A 23,434-nucleotide genomic window follows, 5' to 3' on the forward strand; every position below is an offset into this window, starting at 1 on the left:
TTTTGTCCAGCTGAGTCAAGTCTTTGTTTATTATGGCTTAGCTTTACAAAACTTGAAGATCTCACATTCAACAGATGCTTTACATCTTTAAGTAACATCCTTTAATTTAATGATTTTTGGAGAATGTGATTGTTACTTTCTTTTCAGGCCAAAGCTAGTAAGTCCTAATGCTAGCTTATTTAAAACATTAATTCAGCCTGGTTTTAATTGTGGGATTCCCATGATGTATTTTTTCAAACTGACTAAATAAATCAATTAAGCATGATTTGCTGTGCTAGGAGTGATTTAAAAAAATATTTTTTTTGGTGAATTTAGGATTATTAATATGTTGTGTGCCGTTTTAACAAAAGTCTACTGTGTAGGTTTTTTAATTTCTCACAGACCAGTCTATAAAAGAATATCAGAAGGAACCTGAAGGTAAGGTAAAGTATAATTAATATTAGTTAATGCAGCAAACAAACTTGATCTGTTTACACAAGATCAGTAATTGTACTGATTGTACCAAACTATAATTAAACTCTGATACAGGATTTTAAACATTTTAAAATAATTTTAAATTAAGGAATAATTTACAAAAGGGCCTACGGGGACTTTAAGTGAGACTTAGGGCATGTCTACACTACAGATGCTACAACAGTACAGCTGGTGCTGTACTGTAGACACTTGCTTTAATGGAAAAAGGGGGTTTTCCACTGCTGAAGTTAATCCACCTTCTCTAAAGGTGGTAGCTAGATTGATGGAAGAATTCTTTTGTCAGCCTAATGGTGTCCATATCGGGGCTTAGGCTGGCTTAACTGTGCCTCTCAGGGGTGTTTTAGGTGTAGACCAGACCTCAGGCTCCTAATTGCTTAAGTTCCTTTTGAAAATTGGATGAAAGCTTCTAAATCACTCAAGCACTTTAAAAATTGTTGCCCTAAATCTTTTGTTGCAGCTAATAGTCTTCAACCAAAAAGTGAAGTAAAAGCATGGGAAAAATTAAAGCCTTTCCATCTAACCCAACAAAAAAACCCTCACATCCAGGCTCTGATCATCACACATCTTGATTACTGAAATATACTGTAAATCTCATTGAGCTCCATGAATCCATTTTTATGTCCCACAATCAAAATCTGATCAGTCTGCCGATAAATAACCTCATGCAACCATCCTTGCCTGGGAAAAAATATGAGCTTTGTATTATGTCCAGCAGATTAAAAAATCTGGGCTGTCACTGAACAAGGAGTTTGAAAGTGTGTTTCAGAATCAAGCAGACACTTATAGGGTGTCTGCTGGCAGCTTATTCTTTTGTAAAATTCCACTTCTGTTGTGAGGCCCACAAGAATAGAATGTATAAAGACAAAGCAAACAGAAACAAACACCGCTCCCTGCATTTCTCCTCCCCCTCCCCCCCCCCCCCCAAATAAATAAATAAATAAAAAGAACTTCTGGTTTTCCCAGGCACATTTTATGTGTCTGTCTTGTAAACAGTAAACTTTTGGGGAAGGGTTTGTCTATTTTTGTATACAGTACAGCACCAAACACACTGTTGCCACTAAACCAATTATAGTTTTACTAATAATGATATTGACTTTGTTAGGGTTAAAGTTTCAGTGTGATACAGATGGGAATCCAGGTGCACAGATACTACAATACCTCCAGAGAAAAATGTCTTTATGCGAGTAGATTATTTAACCTTAATTAATGCAGAGATGTTTCAACTGTTCTCTAAATAGAGTACAGTAAATACCTTGGGGAGAAAAATATAGTGAAGTGTCTAGACATTGACATGTTCCAGCAAGAGAGAGGGTGTATGTAGAAGTAAGAGGCATGTACTTGGACATAAGATGGCTCTAAGACAGTCTGATGTCAAATTTGTACAATATTTCTTAATGAAGCTTTGGAGAGATGTGTGTATGAATTACATACAGTTTTCCTTTCTGGATTGACTAAAATAGCTGAAGTGCTAGCACAAGAAAGCCAAGTGAGCATCATGAATGGGGTAACAATTTGGAAGTGGCATGGCAGGTTGAGATCACTGTTGAGTTGGATGTGGAGGTGGTTGAAGAGTTTCAGCAGAGGAGTGAAGATGGAAAATAAGTATACAGCCTTTCACTTTAGACACAGACAGGAATTATGCCCTTGACAAAATTGGGGATGATAAGACAAAAAGGCTAAAGGTCATCCATGTGATGGTCAGTTCTCATTGGAACCATTGCTTAGTGGTTAGGGGGTCAGGTGATCCTTAATGCTGAGGGGTTGGTAGAGGAGCCTGCACCCTCCCAGTCCACCGGGCTTGGGCCTAGTGCCTGGTAAGGATTACTAAGGGTCTTGCCTTAAAACTACCCTCCCTGGGCCACTTCCAGCCATACATTCTGTTGTCCAAGTTTTGCAGTCTGTTGTGAAAAGTTAATAGAAAAAGGAACTACCTGCACCTTCAGTCTGTCTGGGCCCAGCAGGTATGTGCCTCTTTTCCCAGAGAAGGCTTCTGCATTGCCTCTCCTCATGAGCGTCCAGGGCAGGTCCTTCTCCTGACCAGGTGAGCCGTCTTCTGAGTAGTCTGGGTTTCTTTCGTGCTCCACCTGCACCTGGAACATGCTCTGCAGGTGCCGCTGGATGGCGTCATCTGTGCCCAGAGTTGCTCTTTAACACCTTCAGTCCTAGTGTGGGGTTTATGCACCCTGTCACAGTCCCTGAAAAGGAGCCAGCAGAAAGGCAGAAAAGACAAGATCAGTAAGTTGATATTAACAAACATGGTCTGGTCCATCTTTGAGCTATATATAGAGAACAGGGTTTAAAAAAAATGTTTCCAGGTGCCAGGAGAAAGATTATCTCCTGAAGATTGCTTGAGAATTTCCACTTAATATTGGTTACCACATAGACCACAATATGATGAAGGGAAAGTCCATTTTAGAAAAGATGGGTGAAAGTATTTGACAAAGATCTGAAGCCTGGGTCAAGACAGGTGATTTTGTCAGAGGTCTTTCTGGGGCCAACTCTGAGTGAAGGAAGATGCAGCTTCTACTGGAGACCAATCAATAAAAACACTATTGTGTAGAGAGAAAGTGTACAGATTCCAAAACCAGTGGGGAATGTGTGATATGATACCAGGCAAATCTGTGGTGTAGACAGTTTGTACTTTATCTTCTATGGATGCTTAACCACCTGGGTTAAAATCTGTCAAGACTTGTTAGGTGGGTTTTAAATGAGGTAGGAATAGAATATCGGGATTGTTCCACTTAGTTCAGTAACTTGACATACTTAAGTAGGAATAATATAGAAATTAGTAATTTGATAACTAAAGATCAATTATATTTGTAAAAGAATATTCATATATACACGTAAATCTATCAAAGGGTGAAAATCTCCAAATGACCATCTGCAAGTATCTGAAAAGCATATATGATATGAGATTGTGCAAAGGAAGATGTAGATTAATACAATGAAATATCATCTAACTCTGAAATGCATTCAGCTGTTTAATTGGTTCCAAGGGAAATGGTAGAAGCTGCATCTCTTGAGTCATTTAAAACTAGTCTAGACAAAGCATTCAAGAATATACTGTAGCAACCAACAATGCATTGGTAAGGGAAGGTAGCCAGGAGTTCTCTTTCCAACTTCTATAATTTTATGGAGCTTCTCTTAAATTATGAATTAAGACTACAGATTTTTTGCCGAAGAAATTTATAGTTTCTTTCCTGGTGTTATGATTTTATACAGGTAAAAAAGCACAATGTTGGAGTGATGCAAACATTCTTAATGAAACTGGAACCACAATGATACTTGTCTGATTTGGAGTTTCTTTTAAAATTTTATTAAGTATTGAGCAATCCCATGCTGATTGCAGGTTTTTAATCAAAATCATTTAAAATTCAGCATTTGTTCACATCAAAAATGTGAAAACAGTGACAATTTAGTCAATTTGCAACTTTAAAGGCAGCCTAGTTGAAGAACACAGGTCAGATACACTATAATCCTGGTCATTTAAACAGGAACTGTTACATTGTGAATGAACTGCAAGCAACAAATATGCACTGCAAAAAGCCTTACTACAAAAATTACAGTAATCAAACCCTATGATCATATGGGTCTGTGATGTTATGAAGTCATTATAGAAGAAGTAAACACATCAGCCTGTGCAGCTGAAAAGGAAAAGTAATGTATTGGATATAGTGCGTTTGTTTGAATGAGTATCAGTTCCTTGCAGTAAGTGTGCCTTTACAATGACACAAGGAATAATGTGTCATTTATAGCTCCTAAAACCTTGTCATTTAAATAGTGTATATGATGTAAGTACACAACCTACTTCTTCCCTTAGCTATTGAGTTCAATTCATTAATTTTTCATATTCATTGCTAGTACTTTGTCAGATTGTTCTATGTTAGAACATTCTTTGGGTTTCCTATCACGTCGCTGTGTCTGATCTTTTTCTATTTTAATTATAAGCTCCTCGGAAAGAGGATCATTTCTTCCTTTAAGTCCTGAACAACTCTAACACACCGTCAGTGCTTAACAAATAATACTGATAAATTTAGTCATTGTTATTTAATTGGGGGGGTGGTAATTTTATCTTGACTAAAACGTACAGTACACTTCACAACTATTGGCTAACCAGTGTATCTCAACTTTGTCATGTTGGTGACTCCTTATATGAAGTCATAACTTTTCACAATCCCCCTTACATTTACTATAAAAATAAGAGTAAAAGTGTATTAATGATAACAATTATAAAACTACAATATGCGTATGTGTGTTTGAAGATGTTGACAGAGAATCCTTAACCTTGAAGGGTAAGAATATACAAGGAGTGGGGAAGTGAGATTTTCTTTGCTTTCAATGTTAATAAATTTTTCAGTGCCTTGTAATCCCCATGATTAAGGTCCCACTGACTGAGAAAACATATTATACATCTCTGTCAGTTGTATGAGTTATTTCTATTCTGTTATCACTGATATATCTGTATTTTGATACCTAGCTGTTACTCTGTTTTGTACTGTACAGAAAATAGCAGGAAAGTCGAGATGGACTTGAGGCTTTCATGCATTATGTTTTGGGTTCAGAAATTGTTTGTGTATTTTATCTCCAGTTAAATACCAAGGAAATCAAAAAGTGGAAAATCTTTGCACGTGAGACCTCAAGGCATGAGAAGTGATTTTAAAATGGGAGACAAGTTGCTAGTGACAAAATGAATGGAAAAGATGTGTTAAGAGTCAGATTGGATAAAATCAGTTATGGCAGTTATTTAAAGAGTCTGGAGAGTGCATGTGGATAAAAGATGGGAAAAAGAAGAGATCGAGAAGTCTGTTCACAGCTATTATGCTACTAATAGGTATGGAGCTGTTCTTCAACTAAATTCTAGTCAGGTTAGGCTTTATGCTATTAGACTGATAACATGTTAATGGTCACAGTAACTAACAGCAATGAGTCATGCTTTTAAAAATGTATTCTTTTAACAGGTCTCTTGGTGGGACCTTTCTGTCTGTCTGTCTTTCATTGCCTCTGTGGTTTTTCGGACGCTATTATGGCTTTCTATTATAGGCTACTGATAAGGTGCTTTTCAAATCTACATTTTAATTAACTAAGTTGTTCAAAGAACTTCTTTCTATTTTAAAATGTGTGTTAGTATGGATCCCACTGTAGGTGTTCATGTACCTCATTTGCAGAAGACTGGAGTCCCTTGAATTGCAGTGTCCACCAGACAATTCATAGGCACTGTGCCCCTTTCTGCTCTCATCCAAGGGAATAAAGTGTTGAGTGGCTATGACCTTCCTTCAGTTCCTTCTTATCACCTGTGGCAGTGAGACATAAACCAGGGGGTATCTGACCAGCCGCTCTTGAGAGCTTCAAAACTTGTTTTTCCTAAACAATTTCTGAAGAACTTCATCTTCTCCCCCTCTCCTAATTGAATGTCTTCCCTCTCACCAAAAAAAAAAAAAAGTTTGTTTTTCTTTTCTTCTACTTTTATCTGGCAACCTTCCCATACAACTCCTTGCATAGTGGAGTGATCTCATGGCAGACTCTAAGCTGCTATGGTTCAAATCCTGTCCATCCTATTACTTCTTCATTCCCCCTAACGATGGACACAATGCCTGTTCTGCTTGGGAGAAAGCTACATTCCTGACAGGTACTCAGAATGCTGGTCCTATTTCCTAAACTTCATTATCTTATTACATGTTCACGCTCCTTCTTTATAGATCAGAATACTTACATTGAAGATCATCTAAGCTTCCATGCCTGTGGGTACCTTTTCCAGCCTGGCATGGTCATCCTTGATCTGTTCCAGCAGGAATAAGGTAGAATCATTTGCCCTGACAAGAAGGACTGTCCGTGGATTTTTCTTTGCTCCCATCAGGATCTTTTTCAGCCTCATGTCCATCTTTCATATGCTTGTTCCAGCTGGACAATACACCTTTCTGTTCTCTGGATCTGCTCTGCTGACTGGCCTGTTGATCCTGCCTAATAAAGAATCCCCAATCACATAAACCTGCCTCTTTCTCATGTTGGTATGACTCTCATGTTCCCTTCCCTCTGTTCTTCCTTTCTTCTGCAGAACATTTGCCTTCCATTCTCTCTCTGTCAGTCCTTTGTATATCATCCTCATTCTTTCGTAGGTCTCTGTTCCCTGGCTATCTTTTCCTCTTTTCTGCTGGGACTGGCTTCCCTTCTTTTCTTCCTTGCCACCCTATCTTTTCCCTATTCCTACTCATTCTGCATTCAGCAAACCTTTTTCTCAACTCTGTTTCTCCTCCACTAGCCACTCTCTTCCTCTGCCTTGTCCTTGTGATCATGTTCTTCCATGGGTCACAGTCCTCCTCTCACAGTCTGCCCTTCAGAGTCTTTTCTTAGGCAGATGTCTGCAAATATTAAGTTATCTCTGCAGCCTTCTCTCTCCTCTCCTCCAACATGTCTTCAAATCTCTATCTGAACTCCACCAGTTGCCTTTCTAGTTCTCAGATCTTTTCTTCCATGAAACTACCTAAGTAGCTTCTGTCAGGTACACGTTTAAGGATAATATATGTCTCAGCTTCTGGGTACAATCTGTCTCCTCTTCTTCTTAGATTACCTCTAGTGCTGCCTTACTAGCCATCAGCATCATTTCCTAGTCCCTAGCTTTAAAGAAGAAAGGATAAAAGAACCCAAACTCCCTCTTACAAACTCCCTCACAAATTCTCCCATTTGATGTTCTCTGAGCACTCTCATCTGGTTTTTAAGCCTTTTGCCTGGGTAAGTGAGGCCCTCTTGTTAAGGTTTAGCAGTGATCAAAGGCAGGAAGCCTCCAGCGTACACTCACTGAGAAGGCCTCCAGCCCAGTCACAACATGGATAACACAAACTACAAAATGCTAACAAACCATCAAGCAACAGACAGACAAACAAAAACTTACCTCCAAGGAACAAGGAGTTGCTCCTTCCTCACCAAGGACAAACCCTACGCAAAATCCCATACGTGCTGTCCTCTGTTTGCTCATCCAGGACCCCCTGTCTTGGATCCCAGACACCCTGGACATTGAAACCATATTGGTCCAGGAAAGATCCCACAGGCACTTGACATCCTGAGCATCCTCTGGCCATGATTGCTCTGCCTATCAACAAAGGCATAGTTGCACCAGCAAAGGAAATATGGCCACCCTGGGCACTCTTCCATCCATATCTAAACAAGTGGAAAAGACATAACACATGCCTCCAAAAGACTTTGCACATTTCTATGCCCATCCAAAAGTGACTCTGGTAGTTTCAGCAGTGTAAGAAAGGACCAGGTCCACAAAGGGCTTCTTTGGGCGCAAGGCATATTCCTCTGCCTTCTTGCAGCTCAGTGTTGTGAATTTATCAGGTCCTGTTCACAAAATACAACATTTTTATCTGGGAAAGAGTCACTCCCTTACTATCCGAAATTCTTCTGAGAATAGGGAGGAAATGAAAGAAATTATATAAAAGGGTCAGATGGTGACCAGAGCATCATTTCAAGCGGCCATGGATGCATCTGACATCACCATGAAATTGATGGCCATAGCAGTCACTATGAGGATGGTCTCACAGCTCTTTATGTCCAGCATCCCAAAAGAGGTACAATCCACCATAGAGAACCTTCCCTTTTAAGGGATGGAGTTCTTTAGCAGCAGAATGGATGAAGCACTCAATTTCCTTAAAGACTTACAGGTCACACTATGATCCTTAGCGATCTGCACACTGTCTCCCTGTTGAAAGCCATATAAATGCCAATTCTAGCAGAGGTGGAGAGCGCTGGCCTACTCCCAAGGGTGACAGTCCAAGCACCTGATTAGGAAATGATCTTGATATTCCAAGAGTCATTCATCCTCCTCTATTGCACACTTGATACCTTCTCAGTGTCAGCAGGTTTGATGGTAGTGTTGGGAGCCACATAGCAGCCAATCTAGAACTTGCTACAGCCTTCTGAAGTCAACTTTCCATTGGGATTTACTATCACAATCAACAAGTAGGTGTTGGTATTGTTGCCCAAAGCTACCCCATTCATTGCCGCTCCTTACTATTTACACTTCTGTTAAACCAAGAAGGGGAAATCTTACTTTGGCTCTGAAAACCCCTTCTCTGATGTTGTGAGTTTGGGACCCTGCCCGTATCTATCACCTGGGTGGAATGAAGGAGGACTGATCCCGTATGATTTAACAAAGAGTTTTATTCTATGGGTAAACAAAAATAAATGTGCAACAGGATTCCCAAGGGGAAATAAACCTGAATTAACTGAACACGTTACGGTTTATCTTCATCCTCCAGGATGTTGATACCCCGTCAGGGATAAGGGCACACGTTGTCCTCCACAGGGTTGATGGTCTCGGCCTCTCAGGAACACTGGACAGGACAGCTTTTCCTCTTCTTAAGTCCCTTGTTGTCTCCGGAACAATAAACGGTACACGCACACGCACACGACTGTCACTCAGATGGACAGCAACAGCCTTTGGGGTTCCTGTCCTTATATACACTCTTCCCAGTTAGATCCAACCAATCTGATCACAGGGATTTTCCCACTTTAGGTGCCTTTGCACACGACCCCAAGCTGTGCACTCGTCCCTACCTCTGCAGGTTTCCCACCTTTCTAGCTGTTACTAGGCAGAACAAAGCTCTTGACATCCTGCCAGGCATCCTGAGATGTCTGCCCTGAGCTTAAAATGCAAAGTAACTAACCCAAACCATACAATTTTAAAAACTGTTAGCCTACACTTCCTTGTTGCTCTTCAGGGAACCTTCTCACAAGGGCCTGTTGCAAAAAGAAGGTAGGTACAGGTCTTGTTTCTTCATCTAGGAGCCATAGGTACCTTTGAAGTATAGGGGAAGAGGCTTCTGCTCCTAATATTTCCTTATCACAAAGGAGAAAGGGAGTCCTTGTCTTATCCTAGACTTCAGGAGACTGAACAAATACGTATGCTTCCTCAACTTCAAGATGGTAATGCTTGCCTCCATTCCATCTCTTCAAGTTCAAGACTGGTTCATGACTGTTGACTTGCAAGATGTATGCTTCCACAAAGCTATCCACCCATCCAACAAGGAATATATGGGATTCACAGTAAGGCCAAATCACTATGAGTACAAGGTACTGCCATTCTGACTCTCTCTGGCATTGAGTGTGTTCATGAAATGCATAGCAGTAGTGGTGGTCCTGTCAGGAACAGGTTGGGAAGCTCACCTGAATCACCTACAGATGTGAGGGACCTGATACCCAAAAGATATAAATAGCCAGTGCAAGGTGGTGATTTCAGAATGTTACTCTAACATTCACCTTACTGGATGGTATACACTGACCATCACTTCTGCTCCATATGAAGACACAATATGTATTGTGCTGGTAGTGTGACTTCCTCCATAGACCCTTAGTAGAGTAGAGAACTAATGTTTGGGACAGGGGGAAGGTGTCAGATTAGTACCCTTTGTTTACCACATTATACCATTTAACACAACTAAATCTTATTTTATATCCCAAAAGGTATAACAAATAATGAAACACCATGTAATAATGTGAAATATAAAGAAATCCTGTATTTTATTAGACACTTTAAAATGTCTTTTATTGTCTTGAGAAATAAAGAATATTTCTTAGTTTAGTTGTTTTTCATTTGCCATACACCAATTTATTTCTCATCCTTTTCTTATAAAATACAAACTATCTAGTCAGTTTTATTTGTTTCCTTGTTTGTCAAAATCATCACTGAATAATGATGCACAACATAGTTCTGGGATTTGTTAGCTTGAACTCCTCCTGCTAGATCAATTTTCCTTCTGCAATCGTAGAGGGGAAAATACCTCAGGATATGCATTTGTTCTTTTTCTTTCCTGGCAACAGAGTGATGAATTAAGAAAGCAGAAAGATAGATTAGGTAGATAATCTAGAGAGAGTTCACTACTGTAATAGGGCTTTCTTAATGTAGGAGAAATGTGGCCTAAACTACTTGAGTGAACTGTAAAGGGGAGAAAATAAGTTTGTCCTTTTTTAATGCTTCTTTATTATATACAAAGATGTCCTGAAAGCTGGGTCTAAATGAGAAGTTCTGCTAAGTTTAATATTAGAAATTTAGGTCTTGTCTGCCCTGGAACTCTGTGAACAACTGGAGAACTAACAGATTTATTTCACAAAAGACTGAAGGCAAATAATTGAGAAAGGAAGACATTTTTATAGACTTTTTAAAACTCCATTTTTCTTGTTGTTTGTGTTAATGCTTGGGAGAAAGAGTGTCTTTGTTAAAGATTCAATATCTCCCTTTCAATTAAGGATTGAAAAAGCAAAGGTCTCGGTGTACATTTGAAATATCCAACAAGTATTTCACTAAAACCAAAGAAGGTCCATACTTAATTTTCTTGTTATTCTTGGGGAGAGAGAGGAAAAGTGAGGAGAAAAAACATCTTGTTTTCTTTCTTTCAGTGGGAGGGACCTTTAGTGCTTACCTTCCTGCATTGTAAAGAAGCAAATAATGGCATAAGCCCATTTAAAAATATATATATCCTGCTTGTTATTTTTTGCCATATCCCTTTTCTCTGTACAGTTCTCAAGGTCTGAGGCTAGAGTCAATGTTAAAATCAGTGTTTTCAAGCTTATGTATTAAAATATATCTTAAATCTGGTACAGCAGTTCTGTTAATAGGAAAGTAGATCTGAGTAGATCATTATATTTTCTATGCATCTTAATACATATATTGATATATAGTATTATCAAATAGAATAAATACTACAGTAATCAAGGAATAGCAGTTGTGTGGGACTTGAGCATGGGGCACTATGACAAACAGCCACACAGCTAGTTGGTTTAATTGCCATTGAGATATTTGTGCCAAGTTTGAGTTACCCACCCAGTTATTGTGCTCTCATTTGCCTTTTATCACTTAGGGTTTTTTGTTTTTTTTTAAATGAAACTTTTTATTTAAATGAAGCGTGGCAGGACTTTTTGCATTCTGCAAATAAACAATAGACTCACATAACAACAGAATTACCATCACAGAGTGACACAGCCCCTTTAATGGAGAGGAATCTCAATTCTCTTGTGAATGAACAGATGCACCCTGGCTAGACTTGATTAGGTTTTGCGGTGGCACCTGAGGCAGGAGATACAGTACATGGCTTGGGAGACAAGGAAGAAAGACAGGCCAGAAGCAGGGAGTTCTGGGTGGCAGGAAGTGGAGACTCCAGAGTCAGAGGAAGGCCCTGGTAGTGCCCCTGTGGCCACCGTCCCAGAGAACTGGGAGAAGACCAAGGTTGGAAGAAGCCAAGGGCCTGCAGAGTGATAAAGTGGACATTTCTTGCCAGTCTTAGTGAGTGCTGGGATGAAAGAAGGCCAGGGAAGCAGCCTTGTGGCCACCTTCCCATACAAGGGTCAAGGAGCTGGTATGTGAAGGACATGAGACTTTTAATTAATCCTAAGGCAGGCAGACATTGTTTGCATTATTGTGTCATTTGAGCCTTTGAACTCTATTAGAAGATGACAAGTATAAACCCAGAACCCCTCAGTTTGAAAGAAGATTAGAGATTGAACAATTGAAAGTGATAAACGGCAACAGAGACAGAGATGTTTTAAGTTACAATATGGGACAATAGTTTGCCTTTGAAATTTGTATAATAGTAAATTATCCCATGACCAGAGTATTCTGAGCCCAAGAGAATGCTGGAAGAGTGTTTGGAGAGAGTCTGAAAGTTGGAGAACTGAGGCCGGCCACCTGCAGAGCACCTTTTTAGATGAGCAAGCACTCAAGGAGGCCCTTGTGTGTTACAGTTGCATTTGGTAAAATAGAATTATCTCATTTTTTTTCTTAAGTGTAGGAACAGTAGATCAGAGAATTATGTACGCGAGTGATCATCGATGATGAGATGAAGGTAGGTCTTGTAGTCTGTCTCCTCCAGCCAGGATGGGTTTCTTCCATCTTACATTTTCTAGTCCTCTGTTCATATGTGTTCACTCAAACTATCATTAAAAATTCACCTCTGGGCAAAGACCATGCATGAAAAATTTCAACCCAAAGATGTTTCTTAAAGTTATGAACAATTAAATAAAACTGGTCAAAAACTGCAAAAACATTTTGCAAACATTTATTCAAATTTGAATTGGCTGTCTGGTTCAACCATATGTGTCTCTCTTTTTATTCACTATTTGGAAATACCTTCATGAAAGGGTTTTTGTTCACATGAATGGTGAATGGCTGTTGTTTGTACAAATAGCCCTGTTCTCATACCCAGGATATTTGTGCATGATTAATCACAAGCCACAAATAATGAATCAGTAAAATGATCAGTTACTGAACAGCTGATAGGCTTAACGTTGTTTGTGCAAACTAGTTAGGGAAGATTCAAAAGTAAGGATTGGTTTGCCAACGATTTACAAACAGGAAAAAGGAAAATTAATTTGATTTATTTGCAACGAGTAACTGCAATTCTTGAGAAGTGGGGGGGCCGCATAGCTTTTGGGAAATTGTTCTGCATACTACCAAATCTCAGAGCTTGTCTATCCAGGGATATTTATTGGCATAATTATACTGGTATAACTCCCCATGTGGACACTCATATTTCAGTATAAGAATGTCCACACTGAGTTATACCAGTTTAATTATGCCAATAAATGTCTCCATGTGGACATGTCCTCAGAGTCCGGAAGTTAGTTTTGACATTATAGCTGATTGAAATACATTTTCAACCCATCATTACTGGGTGTTATGAACATAATTCCTCCACATTCTTGGCTGATGTACTACTAGTTTATAAGTACAAAGGGCAAATTTACTCTTGAGATGGACAAATGGCAGAATAGAGCAAGCACATATCTCAGATACCAAGGAACAGCTCACAGAATACTGTGAAAAGGGAGTGTCCATCTACAGTAGTTTCCTTGTCTCTGTCTCAATACCCAAATGCTTTAATGGGTAGGTATTTTGTAGCAATAAAGTACACAACTCAGCTTTTGTCATTGTAACTGTGGAAACGGGAGCTTCTGACTCTATCCAGACATGAAAATTACTTAGGATCTGTTTAAAAGGAGTAGGATGGGTTCAGTAAGATATGTATGTAAATATATGCACATGCTTGTATGATGTGCTTTGGCTGCTGGAATGAATGGGCAGAGGATGTGAGGCAGCTTGATATAATTTTAAGCAAACTTCAGGCTGCTGTAATTTACTCCAGGAACCAGTCTGGTTTCTGGCTAGCCCCAGGCCACAAAGGTATTGAAATGCCACCTTTGCCTCCCATACCTTAGGACTATGACTAGCCAAACAATCCAGAGACTCTAGACCAACATCCTTACCTTTGAACTAAAATAAGTACTATTCTGACATCAGTAATCTCAAAATATAAATGTGACACACATTATTTTCTTAAATCATAAATTCTTCGGGGTGGAGATAGTGTCTGGTTTTTGTGTTTGTATAGTGTCTAGAACAATGGAGACCCAATCTTGTTTGCGCCTTTGGGCACTGCCATAATGGAAGGACAAAAGAATAATAATAATAGATCTTTCTTGAAAACAGTTATAAAAGTATGTAGGCACATATTAATCTGTTATAATACATAATCAACTGTGCTATAGATTTTCCTATTAAGTATATTTTTCATTATCTTCAAGAAAGAGCATTTATTAGTACTTTAACAAAAGCATCTACTGTCAATTGGTAAATATATTGCCAGATAATATTTCCATCTTAACAATATCCTTTAAAGTATTTTAGATACTTCAATCAAGATAACAATAATTAATTAGGCTGAAGGAAAGAGCATTGAGCACAAATACATTTGTTTGCTTGTTTTTATCTTACATTTTTATTATTCATTTTTCCATCTGTGAAATTTTGGTACTTCCTGGTTCTCTGAAGGTATCTGAGAATATAACTTTTAGAGTTCCTGTTGTGACTCATATAATCTATAATATTTATGATTCCACAAAATAATCTTCACTGAACCAGGAAGTAATAAAAGAAGCTTACAGAGAGAAATAAGAATGGTTTAAAAGTTAGACTGATAAAACAATGTTTTTCTGTGCTGAACCTCCACCACAGCATAGATGCAGGAATAAGCACAGAAATCTTTAGTTTTTGCTTTGGTGTTTTTCTCAAAGGTTTAATAATTGTATAGCTTAACCATTTCAGAGCTGAAGTAGCCCACACTCTTATCAGGGAAATAGACATGGAATCCTCTTTTTTATTATTTTGTCAATCAATTTATGTTTTATTAAAATTTTACCCAAAAAGCTGACAAAAATTCATTTTCATACAGGTTCCATGCAACAAGGAAACATACATAAACTTATGTATATGAGACCAAATTAAATGTGCCCTATTTCAGCAATGGTTTCACTAATATACCTAGGACTGGGCATGAATTGGGCCCATACAAGTGAGCAGAGTTCCATTTCCCCCCCTCGCCACCTCCCCCGGCGGTTGATCTCTGCTTGAGGATAATGGCACCATTAGTCTGAATATCCAATTTTACAGATCTTCAATCAGAATCTCATTGCATCTGCAAACATGTATGCTTTTCAAGCACTCAGGATGCTTACCCTTATATTTAAACCAAGAAGCAATTAACTCAAAGAATTGATATTTCACTACTATGGAGCAATATTTTAAAGGCCATTTGACATAGATATGTGCTTATGAAGAAGGATTAAAGTTGTCAGTCTTGTGCTCTCGAGGACAGATTCTGATGCTGTTGTTTACATTGAGTAGATCCTTACTCTGCTGTAGCACTGTTAATTTCACTGGTAGTAAAGATGGCAGAATCTGACCATGATTAATTAATAAAATGACACATTCAGGCTCCCAAGAACATTTGTTTTTAATTTTCATTAAATGTAAGTCCTTTACATCCCTACAAATGTCATTACTTTCCCAGTCTCAAACCAAGTTAGTGGTCTTGATGAAAGCAGATTAGCGGTATAGCAAGCTACAGAAGTATGAAGTAGTGATTGTTGATAGATAGAAACATAGAGATGGAGGTGGTGGCATCAGTTGAGGGAGTTTGCCTGACTTCCACCAACATGGTTCATAATTTATAGGATTACGTGATGCATTTTACAGAAAGGTGACAGTACCTGTGCTGCCCATTGTGGATATCATTAGTTTATTGACATAATTGACATAAAAGTGACATAAAATGTTATAATTGACATAAAAGTTCACAGAAGTAAAATAAGTGAGTTATTTTACATGTTTATGTATCATCAGCATATACACATACTTATTTTTGTCCTTTAGTGTAAAGAAATCAGAGTAACTTGTTGACCTCATCTTAACTATCCCAAACCAATAGATCTTCTGATTTATTTAACCTGTCATCAAACTGTTGTGCTTCAAAAATATTGCTTAAATCTTGATTTTTGAAAAATGTATTAGTGTTCTTTGTTTCAAGAAAAAAATTGGTAGGCATGCAAAGCAATGTTGCATGGAGAGAGTGAATGGAATGATTCATGATTATAAGTGCAGACATGCTGGAGGAAGAGTATTTTCAGAAAAAGTATTAAACTTTGGAGTCTCCAGATCTTTCTCGTTCCCCCATTATTAGCCAGTGATGGCTAAGAGACCTGTGTTTGTGTTGTTTGAAGCCTTATGAAAGATGTGATGCTGTTGGCATCTGTTCCCAAATCATAGCACTTCATGTAAATAACCTGTAAGTTTTCCCAATTAGGAAAGCAAAAGATATTCTTCAGATAGAGGTTCAATATATTGCTCTGCTGTTTGGGATCTGATGATAAACCACCTGAAAAAGAGGTGGAAATATAATAGCTTTGTAATGTTTTTATAAAGCTTTCCACTTACATAATCAGTTTACAGACATTGATTAGTTAAGCCTCTTAATACCCCTTTGAGGAAGATGGGTATCCCTATTTTACAGTTTGGCAAACTGAGGCATGGAGAAGTTAAATACTTTCCTGGGGGTCATATAGCAAATCAATGGCAAAACCAGAAATAGAACCCAGCAGTCTTTACTTACATTATTGTGCTCTAATAGGTCACATTTCTTCTCTATTGTGAATTTTTGATGATTGTAAGAAGTAATCCATCATACAGACATTCTGCACTGTGTAAATGTTATGTTGTAGTCTTAATGTGAAGCCTGATGACATGAGATGATCAGTGTTTTCTGCAATATACTGAGGTGCTTGATTCTCATTGATTCAACTGAAGTTGATGATGCTGAGCACCTTGCAGAATCAGGTCCTTAGTTTAAAAATAAACAAACAAAAAACACGTTGGCACAATGTCATTAAATCACGTTCCTTAGGTAGAGGGATTTGTGAGGACTTAAAAATTCCACTTTTAGAATAAGATATAATTAATCTCCTTTTTAATCATTGCACTGGGTATATCTCATTTACAGATTATACATATTTTAGTGTCAAACCAGCTAAACTTTTTATCTGTTTTTAAAAGTTATCCATATTTATCCATTAGAGAGACTATTCTAGCATTTTTCTCATACAAGCTTTCATCCACTAAATCCATAATCCTGCTTCTCCTTCTTACAGTGTTAAATTGCCTCTTTAAAAGAAACTGCTTTGTATTTTTAGGTTGCTTATGTCCTTTATGACATAGGTGTAAAGTAAATGCCTCATACATGGACAAAACCATCTTGGAAGTTGTGGTGCCTAACAGGTATTCCCACAGACAAGAATATTATCTTATGTATTTATTCTTTAATGCTCTGGTTTTTCTATGCTCTTCCAAACAGAGTTGTTTGTCTAACTCCATGCCATTTCCCTCTTGTACAGGGAATGTAGTGGTGAGTTACCATGTACATACTAAAAAAAAATTGCGTGGATAGACACTAGACCTATAATGTTACTCATGGTATGCAGGCGCCATACATTTATATGTAAAATTATCAGAAAACTCGTATAACTGGTGCCTTGCTTATGTGTGAGTAATGTACTGTTTCTTTATAGTTGATGATGGATGCCTAGAGGTATCCTCCTTAGTGCTGCTAATGGTTATCTTATGCTCACCAAATATTCAGTTTGCAGATTTATTAAAGTTAGTTCTCTATTCATTTTATTGAGGAAGACGGTATATTCTACAACAGATGAATTATTCAAGTTCTGCAAATAGTCTTCTGACACTACAGTTTAGATCTGTATAACTTTTGTTGAAGATCAGAAACAGCTTATAGCTAATCAAAATGTCTGCGGCCTTAAGCAGTGTGTTGGCATTTTTTTGTAGTCTCAGAGCTTTATCCTGATTAGTATTTTGGTAAAGATTTCATAATATATAAGCTTGAGATATGAGCTGTTTTTATAACATTTCAATACTATGTGTAATGCAAGCAAGGTGACTGCCTCTGTTTTCATAAATTGTGCTATTTAAAAAATGGGCACTCCTTGATCAATCCTGATGGATTTCTTGGAAGACACAAGAATGAACTTCCTGGAATAATTAAGTCTTCTCCTCAGAGTGAAGCAGGGGAGATTAAGAGTGAGCATTTGCTTCTTCTGATTTCTTACTACTTTTCCCTACTTTGTGTTTTGTTATTTTTTTAAACTATTAAACATAGAGCTTGTCTACAAGAACATTTAGTTCACGGCAAGCTGATGTGTGAATCTAACTCTCACTAGCCTGCTGCAGTCTTACTGTTCAAGGGGACCATACCAATGCACACTAACAATTCATTAGTTTGCTTTAATTTTAATCTCATTAATCATAGAGGTTAAAATAGAATCATAGAGGTTAAAGATGGAAAATAACTCCACTCTCTGGCCAACATAGGTTTGTCCCCTGCAGTATATTTATCAGTACTTTATCAAGTAGTATAGTGTTAAAATTTTTAAGTGACGGGGGCTTATTCCACAATATGATAGAACACCCAGTTAAGGAGCATTTCCTGGTAACAGCCATATTTATTTTTTCTCAATTTTCATTGCATTCCTTCAGTGAAGCAACACTTGCTTATCCTACTAGGTACAACTAGGGGATCATAATAGTGGTTACTGGAAAGTGGGTTAAAAAAGAAGCAAAAATACTAGATGTATATACATATATTAAAATTGTGCCCGTTTGAATGCATCCCTCTCCCCACATCTTTATCATGGTGCTTGTGTTTTTAGACTGTAAACTGTTCAGAGCAGGGTCCAAGATGTATCTTCTTATGTGTTTCCACAACCCCTAGCATAGTGGAGCTCCAATCCTGAATAGGACCTCTGGGCACTATTGCAATCCAAATGTTAATAACAACAATGATAGGTTATGCAAAAAAAGAGGCATGTGATTAAGTAGTCTTTTGACATCATTGAAGTATAAATGCTAGAAAGAAACACAACTGCCTTGAAGAAAACAGATTGAATATTTCAGAAATCAAAGTGTAGAAATGTCTCTTCTTGAAAGTATACTACAAAACTAAGGTTGCAAGACAAAAATCTTATAGATTACCTTTTCTGAGTTATGCCTGATTTTCCAGAATCTATTTAAGGAAAAAGAGCCCTAATCTACAATTTGGTTGTGGTCCAGGCCCAAAAGGAAATGGATTATAGCAGTTGTAACTATGAAGAGCAGATGTTTTGGTTGGACTGGCTATCAACCATCTGACTCATAATAAATCCTCAGTTCCCGTAAATTCCCAGTTTTCAATTACAATAGGTAGGACACGCGAAAACAATTACTTTAAATTAAAAATGTGTTTTTGGTATTAACAGTTAACCATAATCCATATTAATTTGTGAAAGGATAAATTATTGTGAAAGACGTACAGCTGTTGCAGTAAAATGTAAATACTGAAGGGTATTTGTGAATGGGAGCTTCATTATCTGTGAATGAAAGCCAGCACATGATCATTTAGATAGTGCTAATTAATATAAATTGAAATAGGTCTCAGTTATATGTTCCTTTTGGTTCCCATGTTACTTGGTGCCCCTTGTTTAAGCTTCCAAAAAAAGACCTTTTTTTTCCCTCTTTGAATGTCTCAGAATCACACTTTTGATAATCTTTGTGCTGGTTATGTATTTTCATAAAGCCTGGAGACTTTTAGTAGTTCTCATGATTTAAATTATGGTCCTAATTCTTATATACTAAAGTTCTGACATAGGGCCTTAGTGTAAATGACAATTGAGAGTTGTGACTTTTCTTCCAATTTGTCAAAAACTTAAAAATTAAAACTTACATCTGAAATGTTTTACCTGCTGTTATCATACATAGCACCAGAGATAACTAACTGAAAGAGACTAGCGGAAAATACATCTTTTTCTTCTAGTTTCCTTACTTTGTGCATTTGATAGCACTTTGTTTCACTGACTTACTGTGCGGTCTATTTTCTCTGTTGGTTGTGTGTGGTATTTCACAGTGAAACAGGGGAGAGAAAACATTTTTTAAAATAGTAATGAATAATTGTTAAAAAGCCACTTAAACCGGGTAGAGAAACATCCTGGAACTAGTTTTAATTCTGGATATATTTTTTAAGTGGGGTAGATTTCAAGTTACTTAATATCCCTTTAAGATTTTGTGTATTACTGAGAACTTGATATTTTTACTTACTATAATGAGTTTTATCCAAGAATCTCAAAATGTTTTGCAAACATTAAGTCATTAAGTCACACAACACTTTTATGAGGTAGAGAAGGATTATTTTCTCCATTTTACAGAGGGGGAACTGAATATAAATCATACTCACCTTTTATAAAGATTCTGATGAAAGATGTTATAAAAATGCAAAGTAATTTTATTTTTAGCTTAACTACAGATGCTATTGTTCATATAAAAATTCCATTCTTAATTCATACAAGTGTCTATTTCTGTTCTGAAACATATGAGCTACTTGCTTTAATAGCATTCCATGGCAGCAAGTTCTATGGTTAATTATATGTTGTGCAAAAGATTGTTTCATTTGAAATATTCAGAATTTGTTGCCATTTAAATTCAAGTGCCTTTTTGTATTCTGGAAATGGGAAAAATACTGAAAAACAAAATTTGCTGATGACACGAAGGAAGACATCGTAATTGGAAAGTGTATTCTCTAGATATATCATTCTTTCTAAACCTAAATAAAAATAATAATAGAACAGGGTGCTTTTGCTTTGTTCATCTACTTGGCCTGTTCTTTGAGACTAAAACACATGCACAAAATATAGATAGACGGGAGGAAATGCCTGGTTATAGCTTGGTATGAAACATAAAAACATCCTTGGCCTTTTGACTCTGATGATCCCGGCAAGGGAGCTGCCTTTGTTCTGTGGAAAGATAATTGTTTCCCAACACAAACACTGAATATCAAGTCATCTAATCATTAACAGGTCTGTAGAGATGACTGAAAGATGCAGCTCTGAGGAGTTAAATCTGGACTGGCACAGACACATCAAAAAGGTCCATTAATTTAAAAGACAGATTTTTTTCCATAGTTTTTCTGTACAACATGTGTTTTTATTTTTAGTTTTATAAACAACAATTGTAACCAACATATTACGGTTGAATGCAGTTCCACCAAGTGGATTCTTGCATAAATAAAAGTAACAAAGTACAGTATGAAAGAAATAAACAGTGTGTTGTTACGTACAAAGGATTTAATTATAATAATGTTTGATAGTCTGACATAAAGTGAATATGCACTTAGGTCCAGCCAATCTATACAGAAAGGATCTTTTTGAAGCTTTGTATTGTAATGGCTCTGCGGCCATCCTATGTTGACCAGGGTGAGCCACCAGGTTAGCCAGCTTCATAACAGCTCTGCAATGATTATTATATTATGGTACTTTTAAAACCTTTTTGGGAAGGGTTAGACAAATTGTGTCTGTAACTGATTGACTTTTTTTTATACCATATATCTAAAATTGACCATCTGAAATGTAGTGGTAATGGACAAATGTCAGGTTCCTTCCACAAACTTGCACTGGGCTGTAACTATATTAATATTCAATGCCATGCCATGTTGGCAGAAATAGTTGTACCATTAAATTGTTACTGTTGTATATTATTTTTGTAGAGGGAGAAAAATTAGGTTTAACTCACTTTATGGTTTACTACTACTGCTGCAAACTTCAGCTTTTTGCAACTTAAAATGTCAAAGGCATTGTTCATGTAAGATTATATATTTTACATTTTCATGTAAGATTATATATTTTACATTTTCTCCTACCATAAAAGTCCCAATTTAAATGGCAGTTATTAGTGGTCATAATAATTCTTAGTAATTTTAGCTTATTTTTCCTGATGTATGTTCTTTTATATAACTGTTTTTTTGGAGTTCTTTTGATCACTGTGTGTGGAGAGGTGAACTTTTGATCTATTTGAGCATTTACGATACTCCTGTGGGATTAAAGATGTTCAATTTTGCCTTGCTGTTGTGCAGTCAATAAAAAGCATGTGTTTGGTGCTAACATGAGCAAGGTGTTTGAAAAAGCTTTACAACCTGAAAGTACTCATGGTCTTGAAGATACCCTGAGTATGAAAATGGTAAACGTATTCTATGTTTTGCATCATGTGACAAATGCTTGTCAATTAAGACAAGATCCTTTTGATCATTAGACTCTACTGCTTAATCAGTTTTAACACTTCTCATTGTCTGATTAGTGTGACTTAGCAAGTTAATAGGGACAAGATAGTTAATACTGCACTTAGACTTGAGGAGTGAAAGATGTTAAATTATGTCATATTTGTTATTTTAACAATTAAAGATTTTTTAACTATGATAAAGATGTAAAATTTTCCCTAACCATGAAAATATATGGAGTATTGGGGGGTAGGGGTGTTTACAGGCTTTGTGGACTGTGATCACTATTGTTGTATTATAAATTAGAACTATGTTGCAAAAGGGTGGAGAAATATTTGAAAAAACAGTCAGTTATTTCTTACTGTTTTGTGTAATGTGGCCAGACTGTTCTAAGGCCCTGTCCACATTACAGTTTTTAACCAAGTCACTGGTATGGTTTGGGTCTGCACACACCAATGGTGAATATGCTGCTGGTATCCATAACAACCAGTGGTGTTTCATTCCTGCCAGAAGCCTGGGCTGGCACAGGAATGTTTTCCTGTAACCAGTCAACACACTGGTTCTTTGGTAGTTTGGGCTGGAGCGCTTAGCATTGTTTAATAGATTTATTATAATTGTTTATTAGGTTTAATAGATGGTCCTTCTTCCTCACAACTATGGTGTGATATTGCATCCCAGAGCAGATTGCTGTGTGTATTGTTGATGCTGCTTTGTGTGTATATCAGTAGGGCTATTTCCTATCACTGTGGAAGAATAACCCATATTTTTCCCAAATGGATGAAAGCAAATACAGTTTATCAGAGTGCTAGGGTCAGACACAAAGATGTTGAAAGACTACTCTATGGATAAATGCATTGCTCTCTGTTACTTGATGTCAGTAAAGGTAACTGTACCTCTTTCTTACTGGTTACAAAATCACAATTGGAAGTTGTGTGCAAATAGGACCTAAATGAGGGAGGGACACCTCAGAGATTGGTTATAAAAGAACAGCCTTAAATTAACGTATGCTCTAACTTGCACTGTGGCCAGGGCTGGGGCACAGAATCAGGGAGTCCTAATCCGCATCTTGATGTCATCCCACCAAGTCCCTGCCACCTCAGCCAAAAGAGAAGCTGAGCACAGCAGAGAATATGGTCTATGTATTTTATCAAAAGTTAATAAATGTAACATCTGAGTGTGTAACTCATTGACCCAACAATACTGTATGAAGATTCTTTGGTATTTTCATCAGTTGTTCATAATAATTCTTGGAATTTTAGAAATGAAATCTGTTTTTACTGAAATGTTTATGCTTCAATACACGGGAAAGGTGGTATGTTACTGTAAGGAGTTGCTTGTGAGTGCTGGGCTGCTGTCATTGATTTTCTTTTGATCCAGTGAAGAAAAATGAGCACTATGGAATTTGTTGTCAAAATATTAACGAAATTTACAAACAGATTTTTTTAAATGGTCAAATTTGAGGCCCTCCAACCTTTAAGTTGTCCCTTTTACCTACCCTGGGTATTTGATCTCCTTTCACCCATTACCTAGTAAGCTTATGACTACTCTAA

The 23,434-nt window shown here is 37.2% G+C and overlaps 1 protein-coding gene across 2 annotated transcripts in view; it reads left to right on the forward strand.

Annotated features, from left to right (window-relative positions):
- The window catches only part of BABAM2 (BRISC and BRCA1 A complex member 2), a 309,803-nt gene that overhangs the window by 144,578 nt on the left and 141,791 nt on the right, over positions 1-23,434 (forward strand). The gene's annotated exons all lie outside the window — the stretch shown is intronic.

Source organism: Emydura macquarii, unplaced genomic scaffold (genome assembly GCF_026122565.2).
Source record: "Emydura macquarii macquarii isolate MOO-44397 ecotype Brisbane River unplaced genomic scaffold, CSIRO-AGI_Emac_v2 contig_2676, whole genome shotgun sequence".
NCBI classification, from domain to species: Eukaryota; Metazoa; Chordata; order Testudines; family Chelidae; genus Emydura; species Emydura macquarii.